The sequence below is a fragment of the Panthera onca genome, chromosome C2, assembly GCF_046562875.1.
Source record: "Panthera onca isolate mPanOnc1 chromosome C2, mPanOnc1 haplotype 2, whole genome shotgun sequence".
In the NCBI taxonomy this organism is placed as follows: Eukaryota; Metazoa; Chordata; class Mammalia; order Carnivora; family Felidae; genus Panthera; species Panthera onca.
In genome coordinates, this window is record NC_138347.1 from 41,226,649 (window position 1) to 41,251,511 (window position 24,863).

General features: G+C 36.0%; 1 protein-coding gene across 3 annotated transcripts in view; it reads left to right on the forward strand.

Annotated features, from left to right (window-relative positions):
• Nucleotides 1–16,786, forward strand: part of CSNK2A2IP (casein kinase 2 subunit alpha' interacting protein) — a 517,960-nt gene extending 501,174 nt beyond the window's left edge. For 2 of the 3 annotated variants that reach the window (XR_013557872.2, XR_013557874.2), the window contains one exon: nucleotides 7,369–7,830. The gene's annotated coding sequence lies outside the window, so the exon portion shown is untranslated. Of the gene's footprint in view, nucleotides 1–7,368; nucleotides 7,831–16,602 lie in introns of those variants that run through there. The other variant, XR_013557875.2, reaches the window with a different exon arrangement.
• Nucleotides 16,787–24,863: the final 8,077 nt, after the last annotated feature.

The following is a 24,863-nucleotide window of genomic DNA, read 5'->3' on the forward strand; positions in this document are numbered from 1 at the left end:
CCCACTCCCTCCTACCCTTCCAGATTGAGTCTTTTAAATGAAAGAACTGCATTTAAGAATCTTTGTTCCTCTTGTGCTTCTCACAGTAATGACACACACATACAATAGAAATGCAACAAATGGTTGCTGTAATAAACTACAGACATAAATATTGCTGCTCTTCAGACATATTAGAGGATCAATAAGATGGTAGAAACATGGAGCAGCTTAATAGTCTACTATTACAAGGTTTGAAGTTGAAATTAATTGTTTTCTTATTTGTCAGACCTGGGTTTTTCAAATGGCTAAGCAATGGGTTAATTTTGACAGGTAAGTTTTATAGTTTGGATACACATTAGACATTTGGTTTTAATTGAGGCTCCCCCCCGCCAACCACCCTCAGGCCACCCAAAAGCTTCCTTGTAAGAATATGTTTATAACTGTATGTATTTTCCCTGTCACCATTTGCTGATGCAGTATTTAATTTCTTTCATTTATGGCCTAAAGTATAATATTCTGCCAATTGAAAAAGAGTTCACTAAGTATGAAAAAATATATTTTCCAGTTTTCCATGAGGAAATCCAAACCTCCGTAGCTCCATTTGGATGCTGCATTTCACTATTTTGTCCCAATTCACTAGTTACAGATGTTTCTAAAAGTGCTGGAAGGCATAAGACCAAGATCTAACAGGAATATGGAAATTAACTCAGTAGGTATCCCAAATTTTATTTCCTCTCAACCTTCATGTTAAACTTACATAAAACTAATATAACCAGTGGACTCATTCAATTTAGTCTTTTTAATGCATGAAATAATTGTTTCATTGCCCAATTTTTAGGTAAAAGACCCCCCCCCCCCCCCCACACACACACAGCAAGAAAGAAAGAGAAGAGATTGATTTCTTAACAATTTCTTTCCCAAATCTGGAAGACAGCAAAAGTCCTAAAACTTTGCATTTCATTTATTGCTGTCTTCATGAGTAGGAGAGCATCTGTAGACCCTAAGAAGTATATACTCCAGGAATCTGAGGACCAGATCAAAAAATGTCACTTTCCTAGCACAAGAATAAGTTCATGGTGAAGAGATTATTAATTTATAGAATTAACCTCCCCTAAAGAGATGGTTTGTAACTTTGTCATAAATTGAGAGGTTTGCGATTTAATTCATTTTATTTAAAGGAATACACCCTCTCAGGAACATGGCATTCTGTAAGGAATTGTGAGAAAATAAAGTTAAAAAAATAAGTATTTTTCTAGTATTATTGAAATGAGAACAAGACATTATTTGAGAGGTATCAGCACTTGAGCCATTAGAAAGTTGTATTTTATAGAAAAGCAAAGATAATTTTCCAAGCTCTACCACAGCCTAAATGAAATATCCCTCAAGACCACACAGACGCCTTTGCTTGGATTGCATGCTCAGCATATATTTTTATAGTAAGAAAAAGATGCCACAGTTTGCAAATATAAATATTTCCAGGAACCAGAAAAGAATGTTAAAAAATTGTATTCTATGTGAAAAATTGGTGTTCTATTTCATAAACTAAACTTTTGTTAAAGCATACAATTCAACAAATATTTGTTGATCTAGGCAAATAAATATGAGACATAGTCTCTATACTGAGGAAATTCACAATATGAAAGGATAGACTAGAAGGCACATATCCAACACTACTAGTCCAAACTTGTTGATGTCCTGATGGTTTAAATGCAGACACTAGAGAATATTGATCCTGTCTGGGTTTGTCCACTGATGGCTTCCTACTTGAGGTGATATTTCAATTTCAATGGATAGTTTTTCTTCATGAGTTAGCATAAATTGATTGAGTTAAATTTCATAAGAAGGAGATCATTGAATAAATTGCCTGTCTCTCTTTACTTCTCTTTATGCTTTTTAACGATAATGCTGTTTGTTGAACATTATTAAAATATAGGTGTATAATCAAATAATTTTAGATGGGCCCAAGAAGTATGACCTACATAGAATTGGGTGTGTTTGAACCATTCTAGATTTTACCTTAGTATTTTATTGCAGTCAATAAAATAGACACAATTGCATGTGCATGTACACACATATATGCACGTACAAATTCAATGAAAAAATATTAAAAACTGATACAGATTTTCTTGAACTTTTGTTTGGAGGAGGTAAAATAAATATGTACACTGCACATATTTTTAGTGTTTCCTTCTAAATTTGCTCTTGTCCCTAATGCTTCTCAAATCTCACATCTTGTCCTCTGTGCTTATACCCTTAACGTTTGTTTCCATTGTCAGGAGGGGAGAGGGGGAGGGGAGGGAAGGAGAGGGGAAGGAAGGAAGGAAGGAAGAAAGAAAGGAAGAAAGGAAAGTCCACTGCTTGCCTGCCTACCTACCTACCTACCTACATCTACTATATTTTTTTTTGGCACACATATTTAAAGTGGAGATACAATTCACATGCCAAAATTCCCATCCTTTTAAAAGTGTACAGTTTGGGGGCATCTGGGGGGCTCAGATGGTGAAGTGTCTGACTCTTGGTTGTGGCTCAGGTCATGATCTTAGGGTTCTTGAGTTGACCCCCACCATCAGGCTCTGTGCTGACCGTGTGGAGCCTGCTTGGGATCCTCTCTCTCTCTCTCTCTCTCTCTCTCTCTCTCTCTCTTTCTCTCTCTGTCTCAAAATAAACCTAAATAACAATCCCTTTCTAAAATCTTGGAATACATCCAAGACCACAATTTAAAAATTAGTGAAAGAGTGTTTGACAATATTCAAACCTTGCCCTTAATTAAAATTTAGACTTCTTTTTGTTAGTCAAGCATGATGTGGGGACCACATCACATGTGTAATTTCCAAATGATAATAGAAAACAGTCAGCCTAATTTTCCTTTTTATAAATGTCAGCAGGGAATGATAATAATTACATTTTTGCAATGCTCATTACATATCAGGAACTGCAGATAAAATATCATTTGTGAATCTCACAATGATGCTAGAATGGATAAGTTTTCCCTTATTTTAGCAGATGAGAAAGCTGACACAATTCCATTGAGAACATAGACAAGAACTTAGATCAAGTTTGTCTGTCTCTAGCATCCTCACTGTTCCCTCTATACTAGGATGATTTTACACCAAGCACTAATGACAACATATTCTAAATATGTGAGCACAGGCACTCGAAAATAAATTGGCTAACAAAAATATCAACAACAAACTTCCTAAGGCTCCCAATTATCTTTGACCTCTTCATCCCCTCTCTCGCCCATAAAAATGGATATACTTATCTGCATGCTGAAAATAGTCAATTCAGGAATATTCTCCAATTGCTGAATGTCATCAAGTCCAAGGCAGCACCATGGCTTTTGTTTGGAAACTCTCTGGTTGTGAAGGAACAGAAATCTTTCTTAAACTAACCTTTTAGGGAAAAGTAAGCTTTGAAGATCTGATTTCTTAAAATGCCATTCCATGAATGATCTACCATAGATACTCAAAGCAAAGTACTTGAGGAATGAGTCCATCAGTGACCAGGGATGGTAAGTATTGATAGAGGTTATTTGAAGCACAAAAAAATAACTAATGTTAAGCACTTAAAAATTAGCTAGGGCACTAAAATATAAAATTTTAATATGATGGTACCCTTCCACAATTATAAAATTTCTGTGCTGATCTAACTACACCTTCGGAGTTTGTTGGTTGACACAGACATTGATCAGAAAGGTACAGATGGAAAATTTTATCTATTGTATATAGATGTAAACTTTCAAACATCCCATGATGTTTAAGACTTTTTCAACCACCACTAAAACGGCATCAGGAAACTACAGGTTAAAGCATAAGACAAATGAAACAGGTAGCATGATGGATACAGAGTGTCATGATATTCCCTGAGGGAAGAATTCAAATAACATTGAAAATAACTCAGTGTGGATGTCTACACTGAGAGGAGGCAAAGGATCCCCTACAACAACTAAGAAAAATATTATCTGCTAATGAGCCATTTCCAATTGTAACTGAGTAATGTAAGAATACTAGATAGAAAGTTTTAGAAATAGTTGTTTTCTAGTACTAACCAGCTAGATATAAAATCATTTTTTCTTTACTTCAGAAATGTGTTGTACTGTACAGAGAATTTACAGTTTTAAGAAGAATGATTGATGTGTTGAATTTGAAAAAGATCACATAATTTAGTAATATAACCTCCTTTTCTGTTATGATTTGAAGCGTTTGCAGCTGTAATGGCCTTTGAGTCCCTGGGATAAAGGACTCAGCTAAAGCCAGGAGTTGCCTATAAAGTTCTCTTTGACAGAAACTGGGATGGAATCCAGGCTCATTTCAGCAATATTTGTGGAGAAGAGGATTGAACTCAATATATTTGACCCAAAAGTGCATTTTTGGGGCTTGCACCATATTTATTAAAGCCTTGCGGCAGAAGTAGAAGTTATTGAATGGCTGAGAGCTGGCTTATAAAGACACAGTTCTTAGCAGGCATAGTTCAATTCGACATACTTTTACTGATCACCTACCTGGAGCCATATCCTAGGCTAGGAACTCACAGCTATAAAAAAAGAAAAAAAAAAGCAAATATCATCCATAGACTCAGACAACTCAAAACCTAGTAAAGAAGGCAGATATAACTAACTATAGCTCAGTATGATAAAAGATTGTACAAGAGGAAACACAACACAACTGACAGTCATATACTGAAAAAAAATCAGGACTACAATCATGGAAACGTAGCATTTCAGCTGGGTGCTGAGGAAATGATGCATGTTCAGTGTGTGTGTGTTGGGAGATGAGAGAATGGGGGGCAGGATTACAGCTAAAAAAAATTAGTAAATTCAGAATATTGTCCAGGAATTAAAGTTAGTATTTCAGGAAGCAACATTTTGGCTGGATTATAAGATACATATATTTTTAAATGTTTTATTTTTGAGAGTGTGAGTAAGGGAGGGGCAGAGAGAGAGGACAAAGGATCCAAAACAGCCTCCCTATTGATAGCAGGCAGCCTGATGCCGGCTCAGGCTCCAAATCAGGAACCAGTGAGATCATGACCTCAGCCTTAATTGGATGATGCTCCATTGAACCATCCAGAATACATATTTAATACAAAAGTAAATACATATTTTTAAAGGAAAATATCAGGGTAAATTATTTGACACATGGTTTAACAATAGTATATTTGAAATTAAGACTTTCATGTCATTGTCAACGATTCAGCTGTAGTTGGAAAGGCAGGTTGGCCATATAAGAAGAAAGATGAGAAATTTGGAAATCAAACAGAGAATGGTTAGTTGTTGTTTCACTACTTACCAGTCCTGTGATCCTGTATATAGTTTCTTATTGCTGCTGTAACAAACTGCCACAAGCAATGGCATAAAATAGTGCAAATCAATTATCTGACAGTTCTGGAGATCAGAAGTCCAAAATGGATCAATATATTTCTTCTAGAGGTGCTGGGGGAAATTTTTTTTTTTTTTTTTTTGCCAGTTTTAGCTGAGAGAAGCCACCTATATTCTTTGGCTAGTAGCACTTTCTTCCATCTTCAAATCCAATAATACTGCATTTTCAAATCTCTCTCCTCTCTGACCACTTCTGTCATCCCATCTCTGTCTCTGTCCTTTTTGTCTGTTTCTTATAAGGACCCTTGTGATTACATTAGGTCTACTCAGATAATTCAGAATCATCTCCCCATATCAAAATCCTTAACTTAATCACGCCTGCAAAACCTTTTTGCCATGTGATGGAATATATTTATATTTACTGGGGATTAAGATGTGGACATCTTTGGGGGACTATTATTCAACCTCCCGTACTGTGGGAACATTATCTAATTCCCAGACTAACTTTTTCTCATTTGTAAAATAGGGGTAATAATAGTACTATCTTACATGGTTGCTCTGGGGCTCAAATGAGAAAAATAATATAAAACAGTCACCATAGTATTCAATAAAAATCATAATAACCATTGTCATTGCTGTTAATGGTGTTGTCATTTTGAGGGCTCTGAATGCCGGGTTGAGTTTTACCCACTTTATCTGGCAACATAAATCTGACCCTTTTAGGAACAAGGATTATGCTATCAGAATTTGATACGTCATAATGTTGACTGTCATAAAGTTTGTGTAGGGAGATTGAAGACATAGGGGGCTCTCAGGGAAGGGGGACTAGTATCAATATTCAAGTGGACTATAGGACAAACTACAGATATTTGCAATGTATGTGATAGGTGTGGAATACTTAGGATTTTTGGAGGCCCTGAAAGTTAATAGGAAATGATATTATTCCGATAGAAATCTGGGGAAGAATGTGACAAAAATTCTGTAAGAAAGGATCACTGGTTAACAACAAATGTTGAAGGTGTATATTCTAAATCAATAGAAAACAAGTAAAAACAAAACAATAAAATGGTTAATTGACAGGGGTTTTTTAAGGTAATGCTCATTGTTTAGGAGCATTTGTAGATGAGTTTGGAGGGCAAACTGACAGCTACAACCTTACGGAACACTTAACAGATGTGTACCAAGAGCTTTAAAATAGTCACAGTCTGGCCAATAACTGTGGACACTCTGGTGTTGAAAACATTTTTATGCAAAAAATGTGCTTACTCTTAGTTCTTTTTTTGCTAGAGCAAGAACACAATAAACATTAAATTCCAATGTGGATTTTACAACAGACCACCATGTGCAAATGTCAAAGCAGGTTCTAATAGTCAGTAAGATATTCACACATATTGGGACCATAAAGGAGGCAATTTGTTGGAGACAGAGAGAAGATAAATAAGATTTCCTAGAGAGACTCCCCTGTGTTCCCCACCTTGAACCCACGGGACAGTTGGACCGACCTTTTACTTCAACTGGAAGAGGAACACCAGTGGCACCACAGAGAGAGCTTAATATTGTATCTCTGTCATTAGTGGAATACGATGAATGACTATGGTCCAGGAGATTTAGAGGATGAGGGGTGTAGTGGCTATTTTGGCGAAATAGAGAGAGGTGCTACTGCCTTATAATAGGCCTACAGTATTAGAATTTGTTTAAATAAGAAATGCTTGAGTTTTTGCTATGATCCATAAATGGGCCAAGAGAAAGAAAGAACTATTAAGGGCCAAAATAGTGAGTAATGTCTCTTTAATGGGTAATGAGACCTCACCTTTTGGAAGCTGGAGGGGAGCTGGCCATATTCACAGGGGTTAATAAGAAATTAGAGACAACAGAGAGGCACATTATGCAAAATGCAGTAGAACTTGCTCAGTGGTGGCCTCTGGTAAATTTAGAAACATATTCACAAAAGCATAGACTTTAAACATCTGTCAGGTCTTGAGAGTACCAAGCTAGCTTATAAAAATTCCAAGCAAGTTAAAATGTCTTGATTTCCTTACCTCTTTTTTTTTCTTTTTCTACTGCAACCCCAGAAAAGAAACAAACAGAACAAAACAAAACAAACAAATAAGCAAACAATGGAAAACATTCAGTAGCTCAGAGAAGGAGGACTTTCAGAAGAAACAAAAACGCCAATCATCTTTCATTCCTGAAGTCTGGTGTTCCATCTGTCGAACAAGATCTGAAAAAGTTGAGAATATTCGTCTTTGAAAGAAGTTCAAAGTTTCTATTATTACCTGAGGCTAAATTCATTTAATTGCTGAATTGAGATTGCATTCAGTGATTTAAAGTTGTAATAAGACTTTCTCTTACTTAAAAATGATTTAAAAAACCTTAAATGGGGTTTTAGAGGGAGAGTGGGAGAAAACACAATGCAGCTGCTTTTTATTACACTCTGTGAATACTGGTTATTCAATGCACTTACTACACATACGTGTAAATTGACTCAAACCATCATTAATATTAATACAAACTGGTAAATAATCTAAATATTCAACAAGGGAGGTCAAATAAATGATGAGATAATCATATATAGAACTTTACATGGTTCTTAAAGACTATTATTTTATCATAAGATCTTGGGCAACTGTTGCACAATGTATCTGTTTATTTTAATATAAAATTAACATAAATTATTTATCAGAGAGGACTGTAATAATATTTTCCATTGTTCTGGAGGGTGTGTCAATTTGGGCTAAATTGAAGAGAACTGATACTGCCCATTAGGCTTAAGGCTTAAATTTTTGCCTTAAATATATAATATTTTGAGGAGGGAAGGACATAGAAATATACAAATTCAAATGACAACTATCCTATTACTGCCCTATGAATTTCGTCAGGGCAATCACTGAGAATTTACTCAGAATATTACAAAGGATAATAAAATAGTAGTGATTGTGATCCTGCAATTTTTAGATACTTAGTATCTAGTTGACATAAAAAAATACAGTCTTATAATATGAAAGAGGAACAATGTCTGTGATTCACTGAATAGTCTCTTCTCTGTCAGGGAATGCTCCTCAAAGAAGTTCCTAAAAAAGAAAGATTTATTCTTTCTTTCAACACATATTTATTGAGTGTCTATTATAAACCAACGAACAGACCAATTTCTAGGAATAGGGAACCTAACATGCATGGTTTTGGTATAGTAAGAGACCTAGATGTTAATCAAATAATTACTAATGCCTGTAAAATCAACACTATGATAGTGCTATTAAAGACAGCATGAGGTTTTCAGAGATCATACATTAGATTGCTTCTCCATCTTTTGGCTAAGATCAAGTGTAAGAGATCATATATCAGAAAAGCTTCAGTTAGTGAGTGCTAATTCATCAAGTTTTTACATCAGAGAAGTGGAAAGAAGAGCATTGGGGGCTGAGAAAATTGGATGTGCAAAGGCCAGGGTAGAAGGAACTTTACAAAGTGAAAAAGGGTATGTGACTCGACATTTAACACAAGAGGAAAGGTGATGAGATATAACTAGAGAGATAGATAGTAAGCAGGCCACACAGGACTTCATAGGCCATTTTGGAGTTTTAAATTTTGCATTGGTAAACATTTTGGTTATTTCACATTGCTTTTAGGTTGAATATTTTGTTTAAAAAAGTAAAGGCAGTAAAGACATGAACTCCAAGTGTTGAAGATTCCTTAGAGAAGTCTGGCAATGAAAGGAAGGAACCAGGGCAGTAGCTGGAAGGTACTGTCAGTGTGATGAGAGGTATTTTCAATTGGCAGAGACATCAGGATACTTACAAGCCAATGATGGGATTTGTGGCGAAAGATAACGAAAGAAAAGTATCTTAAAATTTTACTGTCTATTTTCACACCCACCAAAAACAAAAAGACAATTTTTTCAAGAACAAGTACAGAACAAGTGTATCCTTAATGAAACGAGCACATTGGTGTGATATTTTCATATTCATCAATGTGTTTTTATTACTGGAATTCTGTTTTGCTCCCATCTTGTCTTCCCATTTCAGGATGCAGTTATGTGAGTCTAGGAACATGGGTCCAAAAAACAGAAGTTGAACAGTGGCACAACGGAGAAAAAGTTCTTGATTTTTGAGCTCAAAAAATTGTCACCTGAAACTCAGATAATAATTTGAAAATATTTGATTTGTCAGAGATTTTTTTTTAGTTACAAAATATTTTGAAGTAAGAAGGACAGAATATGTATAGATTAAATACAGATTTGGGAATAATGAATACAGATGTAGGTGCCAGTTTTCCCATGAATTTCATAAAGATCCCATGATCAGAAGAGAAAGGCTTAGAGAGGCAGGTTTTGAGAAGGAACTAGTTCCAGAGAAAGGATGTGAAGAAGGCAGATGTCTTGGGGTAAATCTGAAGGAGGAAGAAACTCATAAACAGTTTTCATTTGAGCCCTTGTGACATCAGACTGTTAGATTTTCCTCTACACCAGCAGTCTGGTGATAGGATAAATTATACATATAAAAACCTCCGGAGACATATGGGAGAGATGTTCCTACAAAGAGTCACATGCCGCCGGAGTATTGTGAGAAAGCAGTCCTATTTTCTCTTGCCTTGAGAAAGGCATAGAAGTTTGAGGATAAACTTCCAGAGATCATGAAGGGCAGAAGCTGTTTCAAAACTTGTTTGGTTGTCAGGTTCTAGAAGATATCAATGTGGTACTATCGTTAAGTCACCCCGATGACACATTCAAGACAGTGATGGGATTGTTAACCTCAACAGATACCAGAATGAACAAACTCTAAATCATGTGGTTTTACCTTTTCCAGATTCATGCTTGATACATAAGCCAGGAGGAATTTGAATGGCACTCTGGGGAAAAGAAGGAGGGGGATCAGTGAAAAATATTGGTTGAATCCCGAAATAATGAATACATCTAAAAGTAACTAGATTAATTTTTATAACCAACTTTGGACTTGAAATATAGATTGTTATAGAAAATAAAGCTGTTTTTATTGAACATCTGAATTTTGTTACTTGCAAAAGTTGTGCTCACTTCATAAGGAATCAGCTACAATTCAAAATTATAAGTCACAAAGTGTGTCTTGTGATCTAGAATGTTAGAAATTGAAAAATGATTCATATTTGCCCAGACCTTGAGTGGAGAAAAAAAAAATTAACGAAAGTTTCTGTCAAAGATAGGACAAGAGCAAAGGGATCTAGCTAAGTTTTAAGCCAAAAATAAAGCCAGAGATATGTTTGGAAAACCAAGTCATATCACTGAAAGGTGGTGAGGGAGAACTAAAAGATAAATAACATTGGCATATCATTATTAATTGTTTACAAACTAAAGCACTAGCTGAGGGAAACTTCTGAAGGTAACACAAAGAAAGGGGGTGATGAATGAGGATACAATAATCAAGAAATTGGAATTTGACATACATAGTGACTGCTGAAAATTGAGTGAAGATGTGCTTTGGGATAGAGAAAAAGGCATATTTAGTGAAAGCCTACAAGCAACAATCCCATACCAAAATCAAAGTGTGCCAACTCATCCCCCTGCCTTCCCTAACTGACATTACTCCCTCTTGACTATACCATTATTCAACAGATAGGTTACTCCATTCAAAACTAAAAGTCAATAAAGGAACCCACAGAAGACTTAACCATAGATTGTACACCCCCATGCTCACGTTCCCCAGTAAAAGGCCTGTGGTTTACATATCTGCTGCTAACAAATCAGTAAATTCCCCTGGAGTTACAGGGATCCCATTAACAGAAGCATCTCCTTGAACAATGGGGAAAGAATTAATCTGTTCTATAAACTCAAAGGTAAATTTTGAGCAATTGAACTATTTTCGTCTTTTGGAATATATAAATTAGGTAATTTGTTCAGTTATTCTTTATACATAATTTGATTGAATTCTGTATTTAAACCATTTTTGCATTTTTATATTCTTGGGGGAAAGCTCAAACCATTTATTTGACTGAGGAAGAGCAAATTAATAAAAAAAGTATTGCCATATGCACATTGAAATTTTCTTGAAGTATAGTTGACATACGATGTTAGTTTCAGGTATACTACATAGTGATTGGACAATTGTGTACAATGCACTATGTTCACCATGCTAATTGTAGTATTCTCTTTTTCTTTAATACTCTGTAAGAAGAATGTATTTTTCATAATGTGAAAAATTTCATTTAAAAGACAAAGTTTAGATGAAAAGTTTTTGGTCAAAAGTATACTTTGGTCAAAAGTATACACACACACACACACACACACACACACACATATATATATATATATATATATATATATATATATATATATATGTTGCATATATATATAGTCCCAGATCTCAGGGTCTTTAAAAGTTTCTCACTTATACAACTTAACCAGCACATATCAGCAGGTTCTTCTTATCACTGTTGCTCTCCATTATCATTGCAGTAGGGAAAGAGTAGCAGCAGGGTAAAACATGCAATGCCTGAAGAGCTTCCATCCAGAATTTTCACATAACACTTCTCTCCATACTTAACTGACCAAGGGAAATCACATTGCATGGCCTACTTTCCGGGAATGCAGGGAAAGGCATTCCTACCATGTAACTGGAAGCAAGGAAGACTGAAAATATTTCAAAAATACTAATGATGGCCTCAAGTGGTAATGATTATTTTCACTAAAATGGTAAAAAGGGGGTTAAGGAAGAAGAAATGCATGCAAAAAACCATATATAATATTATATATATACATTCATATATACACATACATATGTAGCTTCAATATATATAATGATTTATGTATAATTAAAGACAAGGAAGAGGAAAAACAAGAGTAATTCAGGGATTTTTAGTTACAGTGACTGCAAAAAAAAGTACATTAAGAGGAATATAAGACCCCTGAGAATTATGTAAAAGATGGTAATAGATAATTTGTTTTGGAGAGAGAGTGTGCAAGTGGGGGATAGGGACAGAGGGGCAAAGGGGGAGAGAGAGAGGATCTTAGCTTCATGCTAAACACTAAACTCACTAAGGGCTCCACTCCAGGCTCCATCCCATGACCCTGGGATCATGGCCTGAACAGAGCTCAAGAGTTGGACACTTAATCAACTGAGCTGTCCAGGTACTCCAGGGACAGATCATTTAATTTTAGACTTACTGAATTCAGTGTAGAAATAACATACAGTTAGAAATTCAGCTGTTTCTTAGGAAAGATTTGGAAGTGACTGATTTGGAGATGGTAGCTGAAGCTGTGGACTTAGCCAAGATTCCAAAGCAAGAAAGTGAACATAAAAATGGCTGTGGGCAGATTCTTAGGAATTAGCATAATAGAAAGATGGAGGGAAAAGATGCATACATATGAGTAAGGGAAGAGAGACTAAGAGGATTGCAAGATAAATGGGATAGTTCGATGTTAGGACAGCCAACAGATATCTTTGGAATGACCTATCATGACAAATGCTGTGGATTTATTCAGCAGGAGGCAACTGAAGGAAAATATTTAGTGTTTTAGGTCAATGGGAATTTTTGAGGAAAGATTTCTAGTAGAGTGGGAAGGACCTATACCAAAAAACAAAGGGTTAACAAGTGCACTCATAGTGAAGAAGTTAATTGTAGTCCTTGATTACAATTTTTTGAAGATGAGGACTATGGAGAAAGTGAGAGGTTTTTAGATGACAGCTACCATAGATGAGTGTAGTATTACATTGGCAAGGAAAATGAACAAAAATAGAAATAGAAATTGTGATATATAGAAAAGTAGATGATAGAAACTGATGTAATAGTGAAATAAAAATGAAACACACACACACATATAGTCCTTAATGGTCCTTGTCCAAGTTTTAATCAGTCCCTGATAGCTATCAAACATTTATCTAGGATATTCCCTTCACTAAATAATTGTTGGCATGAGTGCTAGTCATATGAACACATTATAATATAGCCCTTCTTTAACTATTTTGCTCTATCAGTAACTGTGAAAGGTGTGTGAACATTTCTGACTATAATTTTGAAATTATTTTTATTATTTTTTGAATTTTTCTCATGTAATTTGAGTTTATTCTATTGGGGCATAAACATATTTTTTCCTCAGCAAAATTAATTGTGGTTCTCAGCAATTTTTTAAAAGTTTATTTATTTTGAAAGAAAGAGAGACAGAGAGAGGAGCGAGCGAGCTAGCGAGAGAGAGAGAGACAGCAGGGGAGGGGCCGAGAGAGAGGAAGAGAGAGAATCCCAAGCAGGTTCTGCACTGTCAGCACTGAGGCCATCGTGGGGCTTGAACTCATGAACTGCGAGATCATGACCTGAGTTGAAATCAAGAGTTGGACGCTTAACCAACTGAGCCATCCAGGTGCCTCAGTTCTCAGCAATTTTACTATGATATGCATGAATGAAGCTTTCTTTTTGTTTATCCTGCTTGAAACTTGTCTCATTTTTTAAATCCAGGGTTTGATGTCTTTCATCAGTTTGGAAAATGCTTAGCCATTATTTGTTTGAATAATATTTGTATTCCACTGTCTCCTAGTTCCTTTCGAGATTCCGTTTTTATATAGATTTCTTCTTCTCTATTCTCTATGTCTCCAGCTTTCTGTTTTGTATTTTCTCTTTTATTTTTCCTTGCTTCATTCTGGATCTTTTCTCTCTTTGCTTATGTCAGTTTATTAATTTTCTCTTCAGCTCTGTCTATTATATTTTTCAGTTCTGATTTCCATTTCTTTCATTTTGTAATTTCCAATTTGCTGCTAAAATTTCCAATCTTCTCATTTCCTTGAATATCTCAGGAGTAGCCAAAGATTGTGTCTGATAACTCTATTGTTTGTAACTATTTTACATCTAGTATTTATCTTAGCCATTTTTAATGGAGAAAGAATTTGAGATCTGAAATAATCACTTGAAGCTGAGATACATTTCCGCAAGGACCTTTCTTCCTCAGTTCATTTTTAGAATATAGGTCTTAACAGTCCCATCCCAGAGCAGGTAGTTATTACTCTCTACTTGGTGAGCTCTGAACTCACCACCCTCCCAAATACCTTTTTTTCTGAAATTCAAAGACATTTTAAGGGAAAATTAGCCACAAATGCTGGATTCACATCTCTGATTTTCTGTGTTCCTCTGAATCTTGGCCTTATTATTTTCCCTTGCCTTTTAAATTCTCCAAGTACATTTTTTTCAAGTATATATATATATATATATATATATATATATATTTATATTTATAATATGTATTTTTATTCAAGTGTATATATATGTATATATATATATATATGTGTGTGTGTGTGTGTGTGTGTGTGTGTGTGTGTATATATATATATATAGTAATGTCAAGTTTTCTCACTCTCTTCAATAAGGTGATTGTTTCTAATTAACCTGGTCAGCCATCAAGAACCAGCAGAACTAAACCCCTATGCTGAATTTTAAAGAAACATACAGATGTGAGTATCAGCTAGATTGTGAGATATTTTTAGGACAGAAACTCTAATATATTCACCGTCATTACCAATTTGTTACATAGAAAACAATCAATAAATATTTAAAATTGAACATTAGCTGTTCTCTTAATTTCAACTACCTTCATTTAATAAGAAATTTGAGGGTTTTTCCCTAGATACTTCTGCTTACATGATTCTTCTTTTTGACTTGCAATCATATAAGATAACTTGCATTTTTTTTTTTTTGCTGCCTATTTACTCCATCTAGATTTTTCCTGCAATTATGTCATCACTTGCTAGCCAAATTTATCCTGGATTTCAGGTTCTTGTTTCCAGCTACCCCTACCCTCCTTTTGCCCATCTGCTCAGCAGCCAACTGCTTAGACTAGTCTCCTTCCTACTTGACACCTATTTTTTAAATCTGAAAACTACCCTAAAATGCACTTATAGCGAAGGTTAGAGACAAGTGTTTATTGCTATAGCATTCTTCTTAAATTCAGAGATCTTAAAAATAACTGGATTGAGAGAAATTTCTAAATAATATAAGGCATTATTCTTATATTTCAGGTTTCATGTTAATTGTTCAGACATTTGAAATCTGATTTCCTTTCTCAAGGCCATTTTTATTTTCAGTTTGCAGGGCATGTCTGAGATTCTGTGAATTTGGGACAGGTTGTAACTTGAAATGACAGGCAACACAGTATGATTTAACATTTCAGAAATAAAGATTTGTTATTACTGTTGTTTTTTTAACTTACATGCCTTGTGAAACTTGTTAATGAGAAAGTTAATTGTTTGATTGGTTAGTTCCCTGGGGTCTGTGGTCCTTTTAATGTTTGTGAACTGGTTTGTTTTAAAAAGAAAAACTAAGAAACTATTGCAAAGTTATAGGTATCCATGAAAAACTTCTTATTTCAATCTATATTGAATGCTGTGTAAGCTTTAAGTATTGCAATATGATAAAAACAAAATATTGGGGCGCCTGGGTGGCGCAGTCGGTTAAGCGTCCGACTTCAGCCAGATCACGATCTCGCGGTCCGTGAGTTCGAGCCCCGCGTCGGGCTCTGGGCTGATGGCTCGGAGCCTGGAGCCTGTTTCCGATTCTGTGTCTCCCTCTCTCTCTGCCCCTCCCCCGTTCATGCTCTGTCTCTCTCTGTCCCAAAAAAAAAAAAAAAAAAAAAAAAATATTAACTAGAGAAGGCAAAGACTGACAAACATATTTTATCATCACAGGAATCACTGAAGGTTTAGAAACAATTTGTACCTTTGAATAAACAGGTATCACATAGTAGTTTACTAGTAGGATAACCTTTTGAATCATGATTTATTTTTACCTGTATCTTTCTTTAAGCCAATCTTTTCCAGAAATGTTTTTGAAATACCTTGCCATTCAACATGATTATAATAATCAAAATCATCAGTAGCAATCTATTATTACATTGTGCAGAACCCTTGACTAAATGCAGAGAAACATCTTTTTAAATGTTCTCCTGGAATAATTAGTTCACCCTACTTAGCATTTTACCTTTCATTGGCCCAAATGGAAATAAGAAGGTAGAAATGTACATAATGGGATGATTTCAAACTCTTGAAATATATTCAGCAATTATCTCTGAGTGGTAGGTTAATGTGGTATATTTTCCAAATTGGCCCCCAAGGTGGATCAAAATGAGCAATGAATTAATGCACATTTAAGCCCACCCAAATTAATTGTCCAGTACTTGTCATTGAAAAATACAGATTCTAGTTGTGTATTAAGTTAGAAACATGTGCTTCCTTATGAAATTGCAGGTAAATTCTCCATATATAAGCTCAAAATGGGAAAGAAAAAGTTAGTAAGCAGTTACTTTACTGATGTCAAGGAACAAACTCCTTACTGAACTTTGGAATTTTCCTCTTTACTTTTAGATGGAGTATCTGAAGCTGGACCAAAGGAATATTGATTAAATTTACCTGGGAGAAGCAAATCAGGTACATTTTCTTCTGCAATTTGGAAAGCAATAACATGCTTTTGGGCTACTCTAAAATTCAATTATCGATCTGCATAACTAAACTCTCTCCAAATGATTAGATCTATAGAGTGGCAAACCAAATCAAGGATAACTAAAATAAACAGAATTCTCTGTCACATAGTCATTTTATGTACATAAATTTGTTCTTTAATTGTTGCCTTTGGGAAATTCTTTTACAGATCCAGAGAGAAAACCCTACAGACTAACCTAGCTATTTCATTTAAACAAAGTAAGAAAGACAAATTATCTTTTCTCCCACACACAAGAGAGGAAAATGTTCTTTCTTTCAGGCAAGAGTGACCTATCATTTTACTGAGTTGGAGATGTCTTTGCGATCATTCTATCTCGACGCACCCATTTTTGTGGTTAAATGCACATACTGAACATCTGTGATTTACTAACTGATAAATACCATTTCTAATACTGAGTGTGATAAAGGACAGAACCGTGCTCAACTGGTAGAACGTGTTCTTAAATGTCAAAATGAGCTTGAAAAATACAAACAGAATAGGCTTATCTTTTGTCACAATCTGAGTAAACAGGCATGAGTTTTATAAAAACAGCCATAGAAACGAAACAGAAGCAGTGAGACGAAGACAAAACGATCTACGTCAGAGAATTAAAAACCAGCACAAAATAGTCTTCTTTTTAGAAAGATGCTAATTAATAGTCTCTTTTGTTTTTAACCAAATCTGTTTACCTCTAGAGAGAGGGAGCTATAAAAGGAAAACCTCATCGATATTATAATAAACAGAAGGCCTGAAGAGTAGAGATTTGCCAGCTAAGATTATGCATCAATATGCCCAGAAATTGATGTTGGCATAACTGGGGGCAGATCCAAAGACCAGTGCCAGAGGTGGCGCAATTATAATAAGATCAGATGAAGGGGTTCATTACGCTCACAAATGGTGAAGAGATGCCTGTCTCTTTTCTTGTTATATCTCCTCTATCTCGATTATGCACTTGGGAGCTGGTGAATACAGTTGATAGAATCAGGGAAGAAGTACGCCCAACAACATATTTGGAGCGAAAGGAGATTTTCAGAGAAGTCTAGAAATCTACACTGGCATTTTGATGAGATTTTTTTCAATGGAATAAAATATATATATATGGTAGTGCACCCATGGTAGTACAAAGGAAAATTCTGTTTCATTTGCCTATCCTTTATCACACATGTGAAAACCTATCAAAACAAAAAAGTAGGTCCAAACAGGATTATAAAGTAAATCTTAGGTTTCTTATCCTTTTTTATAATTTTAGTAGTTAATAACCTATTTCTCAAAATGGGTCATTGCTTGTATTAGGCTACAATACAAACTGGAAGTACAGAGATGATTATTGTATCTATGCATATATCTTAACTACACATATATCAATTATCTATCTATTATCTATCTATCTATCTATCTATCTATCTAAATATTTGCCCAGCTAGCACAATCAGGCAATCAGTTTTTCTTTTAGCCTGTATTTAAAAACAATTTTGTTTTAATGTTTATTTATTTTTGACAGAGAGAGAGAGAGACAGAACATGAGCGGGGGTGGGGCAGAGAGAGGGAGACACAGAATCCGAAGCAGGCTCCAGGTTCTGAGCTGTCAGCACAGAACCCGATGGGGGGCTTGAACTCACAGACCACAAGATCATGACCTGAGCCGAAGTCGGACGCTCAACCAACTGAGCCACCCAGGCGCCCCTATTTTAAAAATTTTTTAAATGTTTAGTTATTTTTGAGAGAGAGAGAGAGAGAGAGAGAGAGAGACCGAGTGGGAGAGGAGCAGAGAGAGGGAGAGAGAGAAAATCCCAAGCAGGCTCCGCACTGTCAGTGCAGAGCCCAACGTGGGGCTCCAACCCACAAAGCGTGAGATCATGACCTGAGCTGAAATCAAGAGTCAGATGCTTAACCCACTGAGCCACCCAGGTGCCCCGACTTTTAGCCTTTATTTAAATGGAATTGTGTATAATATGATTATGGCAATAGGGGGTTTTTATTGAGGTATGATTTACTTTCCTTTAAAAGCACAGATGCTTCTGTATGACACATTTTGATAAATATATAAACCCACATAACACCAACCTCAATCAAACTATATAACATGTCAATACCCCAGATATTTCTTTACTTTCTCTCTCAATTAAATCCCCCTTGCCTAACTCTATACACAACTACTTTCATTTTCATCATTATAGATTTGTTTTTGTTGTTTTAGAACTTCTCATAAAGGGAATAATACAGTCTATATACTTTTGTGTTTGGACTCTATTGTTCAACATAATGTTTTGAGACTTATTAATTACTTTTTTGTTATAGTAGGCAGTTATTTTTATTGATGACTATTGCTAAGTATGATATGAACTTACCACTGGCAAGTGTTTTTCTTGCAGGGCTTTTTATCCCCAATGTATTAGGCTGACAATGGGGAGACCTGAGTTCTAATCCTGTCTTTATTACTCACCCATTTTGCTAATTCATGCATGTCCGTTCATCAAGCTAGACCACATCCTCATCTGTTCATTTAAAGAGTAGTGCTAAATGATCTCTGAATCTATTTCAATTCATATATTCTATGTTTTCTTGTTCATGGTTTTTAATAGCTGAATATCATTTTTTTTTCGACGTTTTTTATTTATTTTTGGGACAGAGAGAGACAGAGCATGAACGGGGGAGGGGCAGAGAGAGAGGGAGACACAGAATGTGAAACAGGCTCCAGGCTCTGAGCTGTCAGCACAGAGCCGGACCTGGGGCTCGAACTCACGGACCGCGAGATCGTGACCTGGCTGAAGTCGGACGCTTAACCGACTGCGCCACCCAGGCGCCCCTGAATATCATTTTAATAAAGAACTATTTCTAAATTAGTAGCAGATGCATTAATCTTAATTTAGTGACTGTCATCTTCAACTCAGTTGCTAAACAACAGAGTTATTATTTCTTCTCTTCCTAAGATTAGCTTTTCAATATTACTCTAAAGGGAGGAGAATAAATGGTGTGCATCCGGTAATAACTCCTAAACTTATCATTCACTACTTTGATGCAATACTTTTAGTCCTTGCTAAACCACTTTGATCAAACTGCAATGTACTTCACCCATCTCTGTCTTCAAAATTCCCCATATCTTTTAAAGATACATTTCAATTGTCACATTTTCGATAAAACATTCTCTAAGTAGTGAAGTGAGGAGTGAGTGAATCTCTCACCTTTGAAATCTTATTGCATGTTATATCATTCTTTCCCTATTTTAACCATTTGCTCGCTCATTCATTCATTCATTCAAGCACTATTTCATGTGTCTAGACTGTGATAAGTGTAAGGGATATAAGAATTAACAGAAAAGATAAAGTCTCACTCTCCTGAGCTTACATTGTAGTATGGCAATCATGAAACAACCATGCTCAGTTACAAACAGCTAGTACTCTGAAAAAAAGAAAACTACTGATACTACTATGCTGCACAACAATAAGATCTGGTCTAGTCTTGGGTGGATCTGGGGGAGATCCTACGACAATATGATCTTGAAATTCAAGTCTGAAGATAAGATTTAAGCATCTGAAGGTGTGTGTGTCTGTGTGTGTGTGTGTGTGTGTGTGAGAGAGAGAGAGAGAGAGAGAGAGAGCATGTGCGGTTGATAGTGGTGGATAGTGTAGGCAGAGTGAATTGATCAGAGTGATTGTATCAGAAGGCAACACAACACAGTTTAGAAATCCACAAGATTTTGAGGTGCCTGAGTGGCTCACTTGGTTGAGTGTCTGACTTGTGGTTTCGGCTCAGGTCACGACCTCACAGTTCACGGGTTTGAGGCTCATGTCGGGCTCTGTGCTTATGGTGTGGAGCCTGCTTGGGATGTTCTCTCTCTCCCTCTCTCTCTCTGCCCCTCCCCCACTTGTGCTGTCTCTGGCTTTCTCAAATAATAAAAAATAAACCTAACAATTAAAGAAATTCACAAGATTTTGAAAAGTAAGGGTGAGAAAATTGTAAGGATAGCTAGAAAGAAACTAGAAAGAGGTAGACAAGTACAAGACCTTTTACAATATTAGAGACTCTTTTTAAGGGTTTGGTTTTTACCTTATGAGCTTTTCACAGGGTTTTAAACAGATCAAATACATAGGTTTAGAAAACGAGTTTTGGACTGAATGTGCACATGAGGAGGTCATTGGCTGATGGATGACAAATGCAGTTGTCCATGTTGATGAGAAGCCCATGGAGAGTGTTAAGAGTGAGAAGAGGTGTCAATTTTGAGACTTCAGAATCTCCCAAAATAAATGTACATTTAAATGTATTGTAGATATTTGTAGAAACATCTCATTAGCTCCTGTTAATTTTAAGATAATGAGACAGAATTAAAATTTTTAAAAGTGTAAAGATTTAAATCTAAGCAGTCTTGTGTTCACAGTAAGACATTTTCCTTTGCTGGCTGTGTGACCTTGGACAATCTGCTTAATTCCTATTTTTCTCTTTTTTTCCTCCTTAAAATGCAGCTAATAATAATTCTACTATGGGAGTCTTAAGAATCAAATGATTCTTATATGGAACAAAGAGAATAATGCCATGCACAGTCTATACACTGATACCTGTTAGTTTCTTTTGTGTTCCAATTTTTAAAAACACAAGGCAGAGCATGGATCTTTAAAGAAAATATTTGTTTCTTAAATGTAAGGAACAAAACAGATGAACATGGATGGGGGAAGAGGCAAACCGTAAATCCAACTCTCAACTATAAAGAACAAACTGAGGGTTTCTGGAGGGAGGGTGGGCAGGGGGATGGGCTAAACGGGTGATGGGCATTAAAGAGGGCACTTGCTGTGATGAGCGCTGGGTATTATATGTAAGTGATGAATCATTAGACTTTACACCTGAAATTAATGTTTTACTATATGCTTTTTGATTATTTGTTTTAGAGAGAGAGCACAAGCAGGAGAGAGAGGTAGAAGGACAGAATGGGAATCTTAAGCAGGCTCTAGGAGGAGCTCCTCAGCGAGGAGCCCAATGAGGGACTTGATCCCACAAACCTGGGATCTTGGCCTGAGCTGAAATCAGGAGTTGAACACTCAGTCAACTGAGCCATCCAGACGCCCCTACACTATATGTTAACTAACTGGAATTTAAGTAAACATTTAAAACAAATTTCAAAAGTAAAGTAAATATTTGATAAATAAGTATTGAATAAGTGAGACCCCTAATGAAGTAACAGAAGATGGAATCATGAAAAAAAAGACCCAAGTGAACACAAAGTGATTACAAAAATTGTAAAATGAGTGTATGAACTCAAGATTTTTCTTTTAATCTTAATTATAATGTGCCATATATTAATACAGTAGGACCCATAGTTTAACTGTATTGGTCTAAGTTTATACATCAGCCTGATTTCCCCAAGGTCTTTGTTGCTTCTCTGGTTCTTGTCGAGTTAGGAGCTATTAAGGGTCTAAGATTTTACCCTGACTGCAAACTAGTAAGCAATCCTGCTATGGATTCATATGCACATACCGACAAAAGAACACAAACACCCTGGGTCAAAGTCACAGACAACTTATTACTTACTGAAGAAAAGGTTCAGCCAGAGTAATACCTTGCATTAGTTCTTCATGGCCACGTTCCCACAGGGCAATTCCAGGAGGGCCAGATGTTTTAGGGGCACATGCAACACGTTGCACCACAGATGAAAAATGTTATGGTTAGAAGATGGGAAGATTTTATATGGCTACTGGCATATCTGCTCATCTTCCTCTTCAAAACAAAAAGAAAAGAAAAAAAACAGATTATTTCTTACCTTGGAATGTAACGAAATGTTCCCAGAGTGGAAAAAGCAACTTACTACCCTCGAATACCCTGGAGTCTGTATCTCTAGGGAGACATTAGTTTCCAAAGCATGTATATTACTCAAACATGTCTTTGATCCAAAGACCAAAATGAGGGAGAAATCGAAGAAATCCATAGAGGATTGTTGTCCAACAGATTTTTTTTTGTTTTTCCCTGAGAGGCCCCAGGTACCAAGCCCACTCTTCCAGTGGTTGGAAAGCCATGGCTGCCATCACAGTCACCTTATTTTCCAGCTCACCCTTTTTGCTTACCTTCCAAAACTAGGAGGGTAGCATTTCCTCCTCTGCTCACTCTGAGGTGGGTTGATGGCAGCTGCAGTGTCTGTGGTTGAGATACTGGACACATTACAGGTTCTGGTCATCTTAGAAATAACACAACTCAGAAAAGTGGCCAACTTCGACCCAACGAAAGACTTAAAAGAGAAAAAGTCATAGAGCACCTGGCAGACTCAGTCGGTTAAGCTCTTGGCTCAGGTCATGATCTCAAGGTTCTTGGGAGATCAAGCCCCATGGTGGGCCTTGCACTGAGAGTGCAGAGCCTGCTTGGGATTCTCTCCCTCTCCACCCCTCCCCTGCTCTTGTGTGCTCTACCTCAAAGAGAGAGAGAGAGAGAGAGAGAAGTCAGCCAATCAATTTTTGACCCTTTCGCTTCATGGATAGACTCTTTCTGGAATAGGTGGTTGTCTATGGCCTCTCAGGAATCTCCTAGTGACTGAGAAGCCAGCTGTGATTTCTCAGCAATGACAATTCCCAGTATTTGCATTTTCCTTCTTCCCTGTCTCACTTCCATTGCTGCCCTTTTCATTCTCTCTTCCCCTGCTCCCTCCCCACAATAAACCATTAATGTATGACCTTTGCCATGGACTTGCTTTTTTCAGCAAGCCAGGCTAGCATGTTAACATAGTGGAGTTTTGGCTGTGTGCATGTGATGTATACATCTTTTTATAGGAAAATGAAAATCTATAGAACAAAATAAAGCGAAATGCTAATGCAGCCATTCACTTAACACACACATTATCAATCTCAGTCATACCAAAAAGCTCTGAATTAGGCGAAATGTCTCTTTGCATTTACATCTTCACTTTTTATTTCCCTAAACCAAGTGCACTACTCTCAAGCCTGGATGTCCAGAGTCTCACAGGATGGTCACATGCTCTTGGGATTTCCCTTCAGTTCTCTGTACTTTTCACATTTCCTTACCTCACACCTCTGCATGATATTCTTATGTAACAGGCTAATTGAAACATGAATGGTCATGAATTCATGCACGAAACTTTCCGAAGAAAAAAGCTGATTTTGGGAAACAATATCTTATTTCAATACAAAGACTTTACTGCTAATAGCAGTTAGTTTAGGTAGAAGGATAATTTAGTAGATAGATGAGTTATTTACATCTTAAGTCACACTATGTAGGCAACATTCTACTTGGTCTATTTGTATATAGTCTTCCCTTGGTATGAAAATATTCAGAAAATCCAAAACGAGCATTTGTGATACTTTGGATAATTTTAATATTGATCTGTCTCCGAATACTAACTTAAGTATGGACATACTTATTGCTTAAATAATTCTAAGGATCATTACCACCTCTGTAACAAAGTTTTTATTTTTAATTTAATACTTTTTATTTTTTTTTAATTTTTAACAAATTATATATATTTTCAATTGCTGTCCCCTATACATTGCCATAATTATAATTATAATGGTAGTTAAGTAATGTGCTTATGCATTAAGTTCAGTTGTCTATAATTAGGTATAACAGTTAAAGTAAGTCAACATAATATGCTTTATTTCATATACTCCATAAACGGATAATAGGTTACCAGACAGTATGTTTGAATGAGGAAATAAATTATTACGGAATATCTCTGTAAAAAAGGTGGTCAATTAAAAAATAAAACTGGCAATAATAGCACCATAGGAATACAGGAAGTAGTAAATATTTCTAAGGGATAGTGAGGCCATGGTAATGTCATGTGCTCAGCAAACTTGTTTTCTTTTTCTGTGCCCCATGGAAAAAAAAATCAACTATAATTTCTCAGGCCAGATATCAATTATTCTTGGACTTTGTGGCAGATATCTGGGCAGTGGAATATTTGGCATAAGTAAAGACATAATTTTTAGCCTTGATCATAAAATGTTTCATTTGGTCATACACTGTTCCTCTCTCCCATCAATGTAGCAGTTTTTGAAGACCTCTAGATAGAGACATAAAATTATATAAACTTCATTCCTTATATTTACCCCTGAAAGAGAAATTTCCAGAAGAGCCACCCATCTTCATTAGACTATGGCCAGAAAATAAACTTTTATTTTGTTAAGCTACAGAGATGTTTTTTTTTTCCCCA